Source organism: Lynx rufus, unplaced genomic scaffold (assembly GCF_022079265.1).
Source record: "Lynx rufus isolate CCGP_SWC_20201006 ecotype Redwood Valley unplaced genomic scaffold, mLynRuf1.p SCAF_4, whole genome shotgun sequence".
In the NCBI taxonomy this organism is placed as follows: domain Eukaryota; kingdom Metazoa; phylum Chordata; class Mammalia; order Carnivora; family Felidae; genus Lynx; species Lynx rufus.
The window spans coordinates 104787980-104794846 of record NW_025814856.1 but is presented as its reverse complement, the minus strand read 5'-3'; the positions used below and the strand labels follow the sequence as shown (position 1 = coordinate 104794846).

Sequence of the window (6867 nt, the reverse complement as noted above, 5' to 3'; positions counted from 1 at the left end):
ATAAAAAAATAAGGATTGTTTTAACTCTGAAGTTAGAAAACCAAACATTCCACTCTCTAACAACCTCCTAGATTCATTGGGAGGAATTATGCTGAATTATCTAAGAAGGGAAAGACACTCCAAAAGCTAGCATTCAAGTTTCTATAGGAGGAATTCGAAGAAATAGATTGTAGTTTTTGTGTTTTTTTTCTTTTTCAAAGATTTTATTAAAGGTCTTTACAGAGCAAAATCCAGATTCCAGATCCACCTGCCAAGGAAACCTTGTTATGCTGTGGGTACTGTCTGCAGCATGGCAGGCCTTTCTGGCCTCCCACCCTTTTGTTCTGAGACGCGGGTGGTAGGCAGTATCTCATCTTTGGGTTCTACAATGCTCACATGATCAGGCAGGGGCTTCTTAGGGCCAGCTTCTTAGGGCCAATCTCACCATCTGGGTCCCAAGGAATCATGAAATTCACTTTGATACCCAGTACACCCTGTCTGAGCAGCACACAGTACACAGCAGTGTCAATGTAGTAGTTAACAGGATCCCCACTGTGGATCATTAGGCCATCCACAAACATCATGGATTTAGCCCTATGTCCTTCAAGTGTCCCAGACACTACGACCTCACAGCCTTTGGCCCCAGTCTTCATGATGAACCACAGCACACCATAGCAGGCCCTCTGAACAGCAAGGCCTCCTAGTAATGTGTGAAGCAGAGACTTTGCCTGGTCACTGGGACACAGATCTCTTGTGGCCACCTTTTCAGCGTAAAACTCTACACTGCCCTCAGGGAAATCAAACCTCTTCTGAACCAAGGGGTCAATTCCCAGATCCACCAGCACTTCTCACCAGAAACACTCTGAGTCCTGATGGCCAAGACAATGATTTCTGTCCTGGTTAATGTAACTCAGACCTCAACCCCAGAGTAGCCATGTTCAGCCAGCTCCTGAGTGAGAAACTCATTCAGTTCAGCTTTAAAGATGCCATCTGCCATAGACTTCCTCTTCTTGGAAACGTTCATCACCATCTTGCCACCGTGCACTGCTGATAGAAATAGATTTTCTGAATAAAAAAATATAAACACATTCATATTTAATAAACAATGCTTAATTGCTCTCTAAAAACAGGCTGTAATATATATTACCACCAGGAGTGCATAAGAATTCTTTCCAAACCCCTGACAATTGAGTATTAGCAATCTTTTTTTTTCACTTTTTTAGTTTTTTTAAATGTTTTATTATTTATTTTTGAGAGAGAGAGAGAGAGAGAGAGAGAGAGAGAGTGCATGAGCAGGGGAGGGGCAGAGAGAAAGGGAGACACAAGATCTGAAGCAGGCTCCAGGCTCTGAGCTGTCAGCACAGAGCCCAAGATGGGGCTCGAACTCACGAACTGTGAGATCATGACCTGAGCCAAAGTTGGATGCTTAACTGACTGAGCCACCCAGGCACCCCTAACTTTTTATTTTTAAGTAATTTTAGATTTATGAAAGAATGCAACAATAATACTGAGTTTGTGTATACTTCTCATCCTGTTTCCACTAATGTCAACATCTTGCATCACCATGTTATATATCTATAAAACTAAGAAATTAACATTAGTACAATATTATTAATTAAACTGCAAAATGTATTTGGATTTTACTAGCCTTACTAGTAATGTCCTCTTTTGTTCCAAGATCCCACCCAGAGGACCATACTACTTTATTTTTTAAGTTTATTTATTTATTTGGGAGTGGGGAGGTTGAGCAGGGGAGGGGCAGAGACAGACAGAAGGAGAGACAGAGAAGTCCAAGCAAGCTTCATGCTGTCAGCACAGAGCCCAACTTGGGGCTACATCTCATGAACCATGAGATCATGACCTGAGCCAAAATCAAGAGTTGGATGCTTAACCAACTGAGCCACCCAGGTTCTCCCACATTGCACTTAAATTAGCAATCTTTTTAACCTGTGCAACCCATGTGATAAAAGAAAAAAAAAAGACAAGGAAGAAAAGGAAAGAAACAGAGAAAGAAAAAAAATTTAAATAGCAAATTGCTTTTTTTTTTCAACGTTTATTTATTTTTGGGACAGAGAGAGACAGAGCATGAACGGGGGAGGGGCAGAGAAAGAGGGAGACACAGAATCCGAAACAGGCTCCAGGCTCCGAGCCATCAGCCCAGAGCCTGACGCAGGGCTCGAACTCACGGACCGCGAGATCGTGACCTGGCTGAAGTCGGACGCTTAACCGACTGCGCCACCCAGGCGCCCCGCAAATTGCTTTTTTGATTTGCATTTAATAAATGTGAAAGAAACTGTTACTTGTTTTCCAATACCTATTAACCTTTCTTCAAAAATAAAAGCCCCAAATTTTGACCAGACACAAGTTTTTCAAGAATAGATACTACATTATCTAACTTTCTCAAAGTTATATGTGGTTACATAATTAAGTTCTGCCAATGGGATGCTAGCAGAAAAGGTATGTGCAACTTCCAGGAAATTACATGAAATAAATTATTTCTTCTTTTCATGCCTTCTTTTTTTTCTTGCCTAATTTTAGGGCTGAATAGAACCTCCAGTACACTGTTGAATAAAGGTAGTGAGGGTGCGGGGCACCTGGGTGGTTCAGTCAGTTAAGCGTCTGACTTCAGCTCAGGTCATGATCTCACGGTTCATGGGTTTGAGCCCTGCATCGGGCTCTGTGCTGACAACTCAGAGCCTGGAGCCTACTTCAGATTCTGTGTCTCCCTCTGTCTCTACCCCTCCCCTGCTCAGGCTCTGTCTGTCTGTCTGTCTCTCTCTCAAAAATAAACATCAAAAAAAAAAAATTTAAATTAGTGAGAGTGCACTTCTGTGTCTTGTTCTTGATCTTAGGAAGAAAGCTTTTAGTCTTTCACTATTGAGTCTGATGTTAGCTGTGGGTTTTCATAGATGCCCTTTATCACATGGAAGAACTTTTCTGTCACTAGTTTACTGACTGTTTTCATTTTGAAAGAGTTTTGAGTTTTTTTTAATGCTTTCTCTGTATCTATTGAAACAATCATGTGTTTTTTATACTTTTGTAATTTTATCAGTATGGCATAGTACATTGATTGATTTTCATATGTTGAACCAACCTTACATTACTGGCATAAATTCCATTTAGTCATGGTGTATATGTTACTGGATTCAGTTTTGCTAGTATTTTGTTGAGTATTTTTGCATTATGTTCATAAGGGATATTGCTTTGCTATTATTTTTTGTACATAAAGAATCTTTATTGTTTATGAGCTGCTACATTAACATCTATAATATTTTTCTCTATGTCTTAAAGGCACACATTGTAAATTACTGTTGGCCTTAAATCTAACAAATTTGAATCTTCACATGATATGCCATCTTGTTAAAATACCTGTGTTACATAATCCATCATGTTTTTCGTTTTGTTCTATGTTCAATTCGAGATATTCATGCATTAGTATGCATATTATAAGAATAATTATTTCATAATAGTTACAATCACAGACAGCCTTAATGTAGTATTTTGTCAAAGCATATTCTTAATGTTCACAGTGATCTTCAACTAATCAAGCTGAACATGACTGTGTAAGTGCCATCAACAATAATTATATAAATCAGATTTATATGTAAAAATGGTCCTTCAAACTACTCCTACAAAAGGTGGTGAAGTAAGCAGCAAAGTGTTATGTGACACTTTCTGTATGAAAGAGGAACAAACAGGAAAACAAAAGACAGCAAACAGCAAATATGGAGACCTGAATTTCAGTCCAAGCTTTGCCACTGAATTTCTGTGTTACCTTTAAAAAGTCAACTTGATCTCTTTGAACTTCTAATTCTTTCTTTTTTTTAATTATTTTTTATTTTTTTAATGTTTATTTATTTTTGAGAGAGAGAGAGACACACAGAGAGACAGACAGCAAGGAAGGGAGGGGCAGAGAGAGAAAGGGAGGCACAGAGTCCGAAACAGGCTCCAGCCTCTGATCTGTCAGCACAGAGCCCAACGCAGGGCTCTAACTCATGAACAGTGAGATCATGACCTGGGCCAAAGTTGGATGCTTATGTGAATAAGCCACTGGAACGCCTCCGATTCTTTCTTTCTTTCTTCTTTCTTTTTTCTTTCTTTCTTTCTTTGTTATTAATTTATTTGAGAGAGAGACAGAGCATGAGCAGGGGAGAGGAGTAGAGGGAGAGAGAGAATCTTAAGCAGGCTCCACACTCAGCATGGAGTCCAATGCAGGGGGCTTGATCCCATGACCCTAGGATCATGACCTGAGCTGAAATCAAGAGTTAGGCACTCAAACAACTAAGCCCACCAGGCACCCCAAGCCTCTGATTCTTCATTTAGAATCTGGAGATGATAATAATAACTACTCTAGTTAAATGGTGTTGAGAAGACGATGACAAAGGACTCTATTTCCAAAATTACTGCAAAAAAATGGTAAAAAAAATCCAAGAACTAGGGTGACATACAATGCAAATAATGATGTAAAAGAAAAGGAAAATAAAAGTTGTAATTAAATATTAATAATTATTGACAATGAAATTGTGGAATTTAATACAAGTATTAAGCAAGGATAGGTAACCAGAAGAGTCATAATTTTTAAAGATTATAACCAAACCCAAGAGAATTGGTGGTAAAGAAATTGGTGTGTGGGGAGTGTAAAATAAGAAAAATGAAAACAAAAATTGAATTGTCTTATTTGGTTTGGAAGAGGTTATTGACCCTGACTATTTTGTTAAGAAGCCAGGAAAATACAAAACTGTTTGTTATAAATCTAAGGATAATAGATCTGATTCACAAAAGGTAGTAGAACATGTGAATTGCCTTTGTACCCTCCCCAAATTTCACTGAAATCACAGAATAAACATAAAAACCGAAATAAGGCCATTAAACCATAGTATTGTTGTAAACCCAGGAGGAGTGTCACAAACTTTTGAGGGTTATCAAGGGATTTTGACAGTTATGGAAAGGTAGGCTCTGATTGCCAAAAAAATTCACCAAACTAAGGAGCTAATAATTTCACCCAGGTGAAAGAAAGGAGTTACTGAAGTGAGATTTTCCTTAAAAGTGTCTGTATAACCCTCAGATGAGAGATAATGAGGCCTTTGAAGAGGGCTAAGACAGACAACCGGTTGGATAATTCATTAAAAGGAAAAAAACCACACAGCGATCCTGTTTCCAGAGAAGCTGAAAACAATGTTTCTCTCCAGAATAAAAGTTCAAGTTCAGTTCTATTAAGCAGGAAGTCTGACTCCAGAAATTTTCAGAATGGGTACCAGGTTTATAAGAGAAAGAAAGATAGTGAGTCCACTGTCAACTGCCAAAAGAAAGGGAAAAATTCAGCATTATAAACTACTAATAAACCATAAAGGACAGCCTACTCATTCACATGCACCTTCCCTGTACCACCAAACTTCTTCCCACCCACTATAATCATAAGAGCAAAGACATCTATAAACAGAACTTGTATCCATTATCTATTTTCCAGGTGAACAGGGCTTCTTATTTAGGCAAGGTATATAAATTCTGGCTACCAATACCATGCAATCTATGTATACAGACATATGAGCAAACAAGATTAATTAAATATTAAAGTATTTAAGTATAAAAGTATTATACTTAAAAAAGTATAAGTATTAAAGTATAAAATATTAATTAAATATTAAATCTAACAACATGAAAGGAACTAAACTTTTAAAAACCTTTAAAACAGTTCTATAATTCAGAAATATCAGGGCTCCTACATACATCATGAGATTTAGAAGGTAAAAGGGAGGCAGAGGTCATCTTCTGTTAGCTGTAGAAGCACCAAAACAAGCTCCATTCACATTCTGGCAGAATCTACTCACCAGCTTTAAAGGGATAAACTTACAGTGGAGCAGCAGTTCTGGAAAAAGGTTAGTGGCAATAATTGCACTCAATTTCTCACTTCTACATCACAGCTACAATTGTATGATCTTCAAACTAAAAGTCTCATTGGATCCCTGACTTTCATTCTTCCAGGCTTTCAAATGATTTTGTATGCACCAAATTTCTTTTCAGAGTAACATACCTAGACTGGTTTCTATTTCCTCTACTAAAATCTTAAGATGTTCAGAAAAGAAAGAAATAAAACCTCAAAATGGGAATCTAAGATTTATTATTTGAAGTGGTGTGGGTCAAAAGACAGTGATAATTTTTTTAAAATGTGTATTTATTTATTTTGAGAGACAGAGAAAGCACATGCATATGACCGTGGGATGGGCAGAGTGGAATGTGTGATAGGGAGAGACAGAATCCCAAGCCAACTCTGCACTGTCAGTGCAAAGCTCAATGTGGGGCTTGATCCCACGACCCTATCATGACCTGAGCCAAAATCAAGAGTGGACACTTAACTGAGTCACCCAGCCACCCCAACAGTGATGATTTTATTACCAGTGGAAAATAAGACATCAGTATTCCCAGGCATGCATGGTAAAAGAGTTACTTATATTACCACATGTAATCACATGGAATAAGGTGCCAGTTGAAGGCCAGTGTTTGGTAAAAAGTATTTGTTATGATAGAATGCTAAGATGGAAATAAGAAATACTGAGCTGGGTTGTAGCCAGAAGAAGCCAGAAGCTAGCTGTCATTTATGATCCCAGAAAGCCCATGGATCATTTTATTTTGCCATAATTAATATTTTCAGAGATATTCAAGAGAAAGCAATATTGATGAAGAAAAGATTGTGCTTAAATTTCTGAACTTCAGGAGAATTCTTAATGTTCTCATAGAGAAAGGAGAGAATATAGACAAAGGAATAGGAATCAGATTCAAATCAGAATTCCCAACTGCAACTTTGAAGGTCTAAGAAATTCTAAGATCATTTTATGTTTTGTAATAAAGGGTTCATTGATAATCATTCTTTTCAAACATACTGACCATAGG

At 37.8% G+C, this 6867-nt stretch overlaps 1 pseudogene; it reads right to left on the bottom strand.

Annotated features, from left to right (window-relative positions):
• Positions 1-264: 264 nt before the first annotated feature.
• LOC124524665 (40S ribosomal protein S3-like) lies at positions 265-1009 on the bottom strand (annotated as a pseudogene).
• Between the last annotated feature and the right edge of the window lie 5858 nt (positions 1010-6867).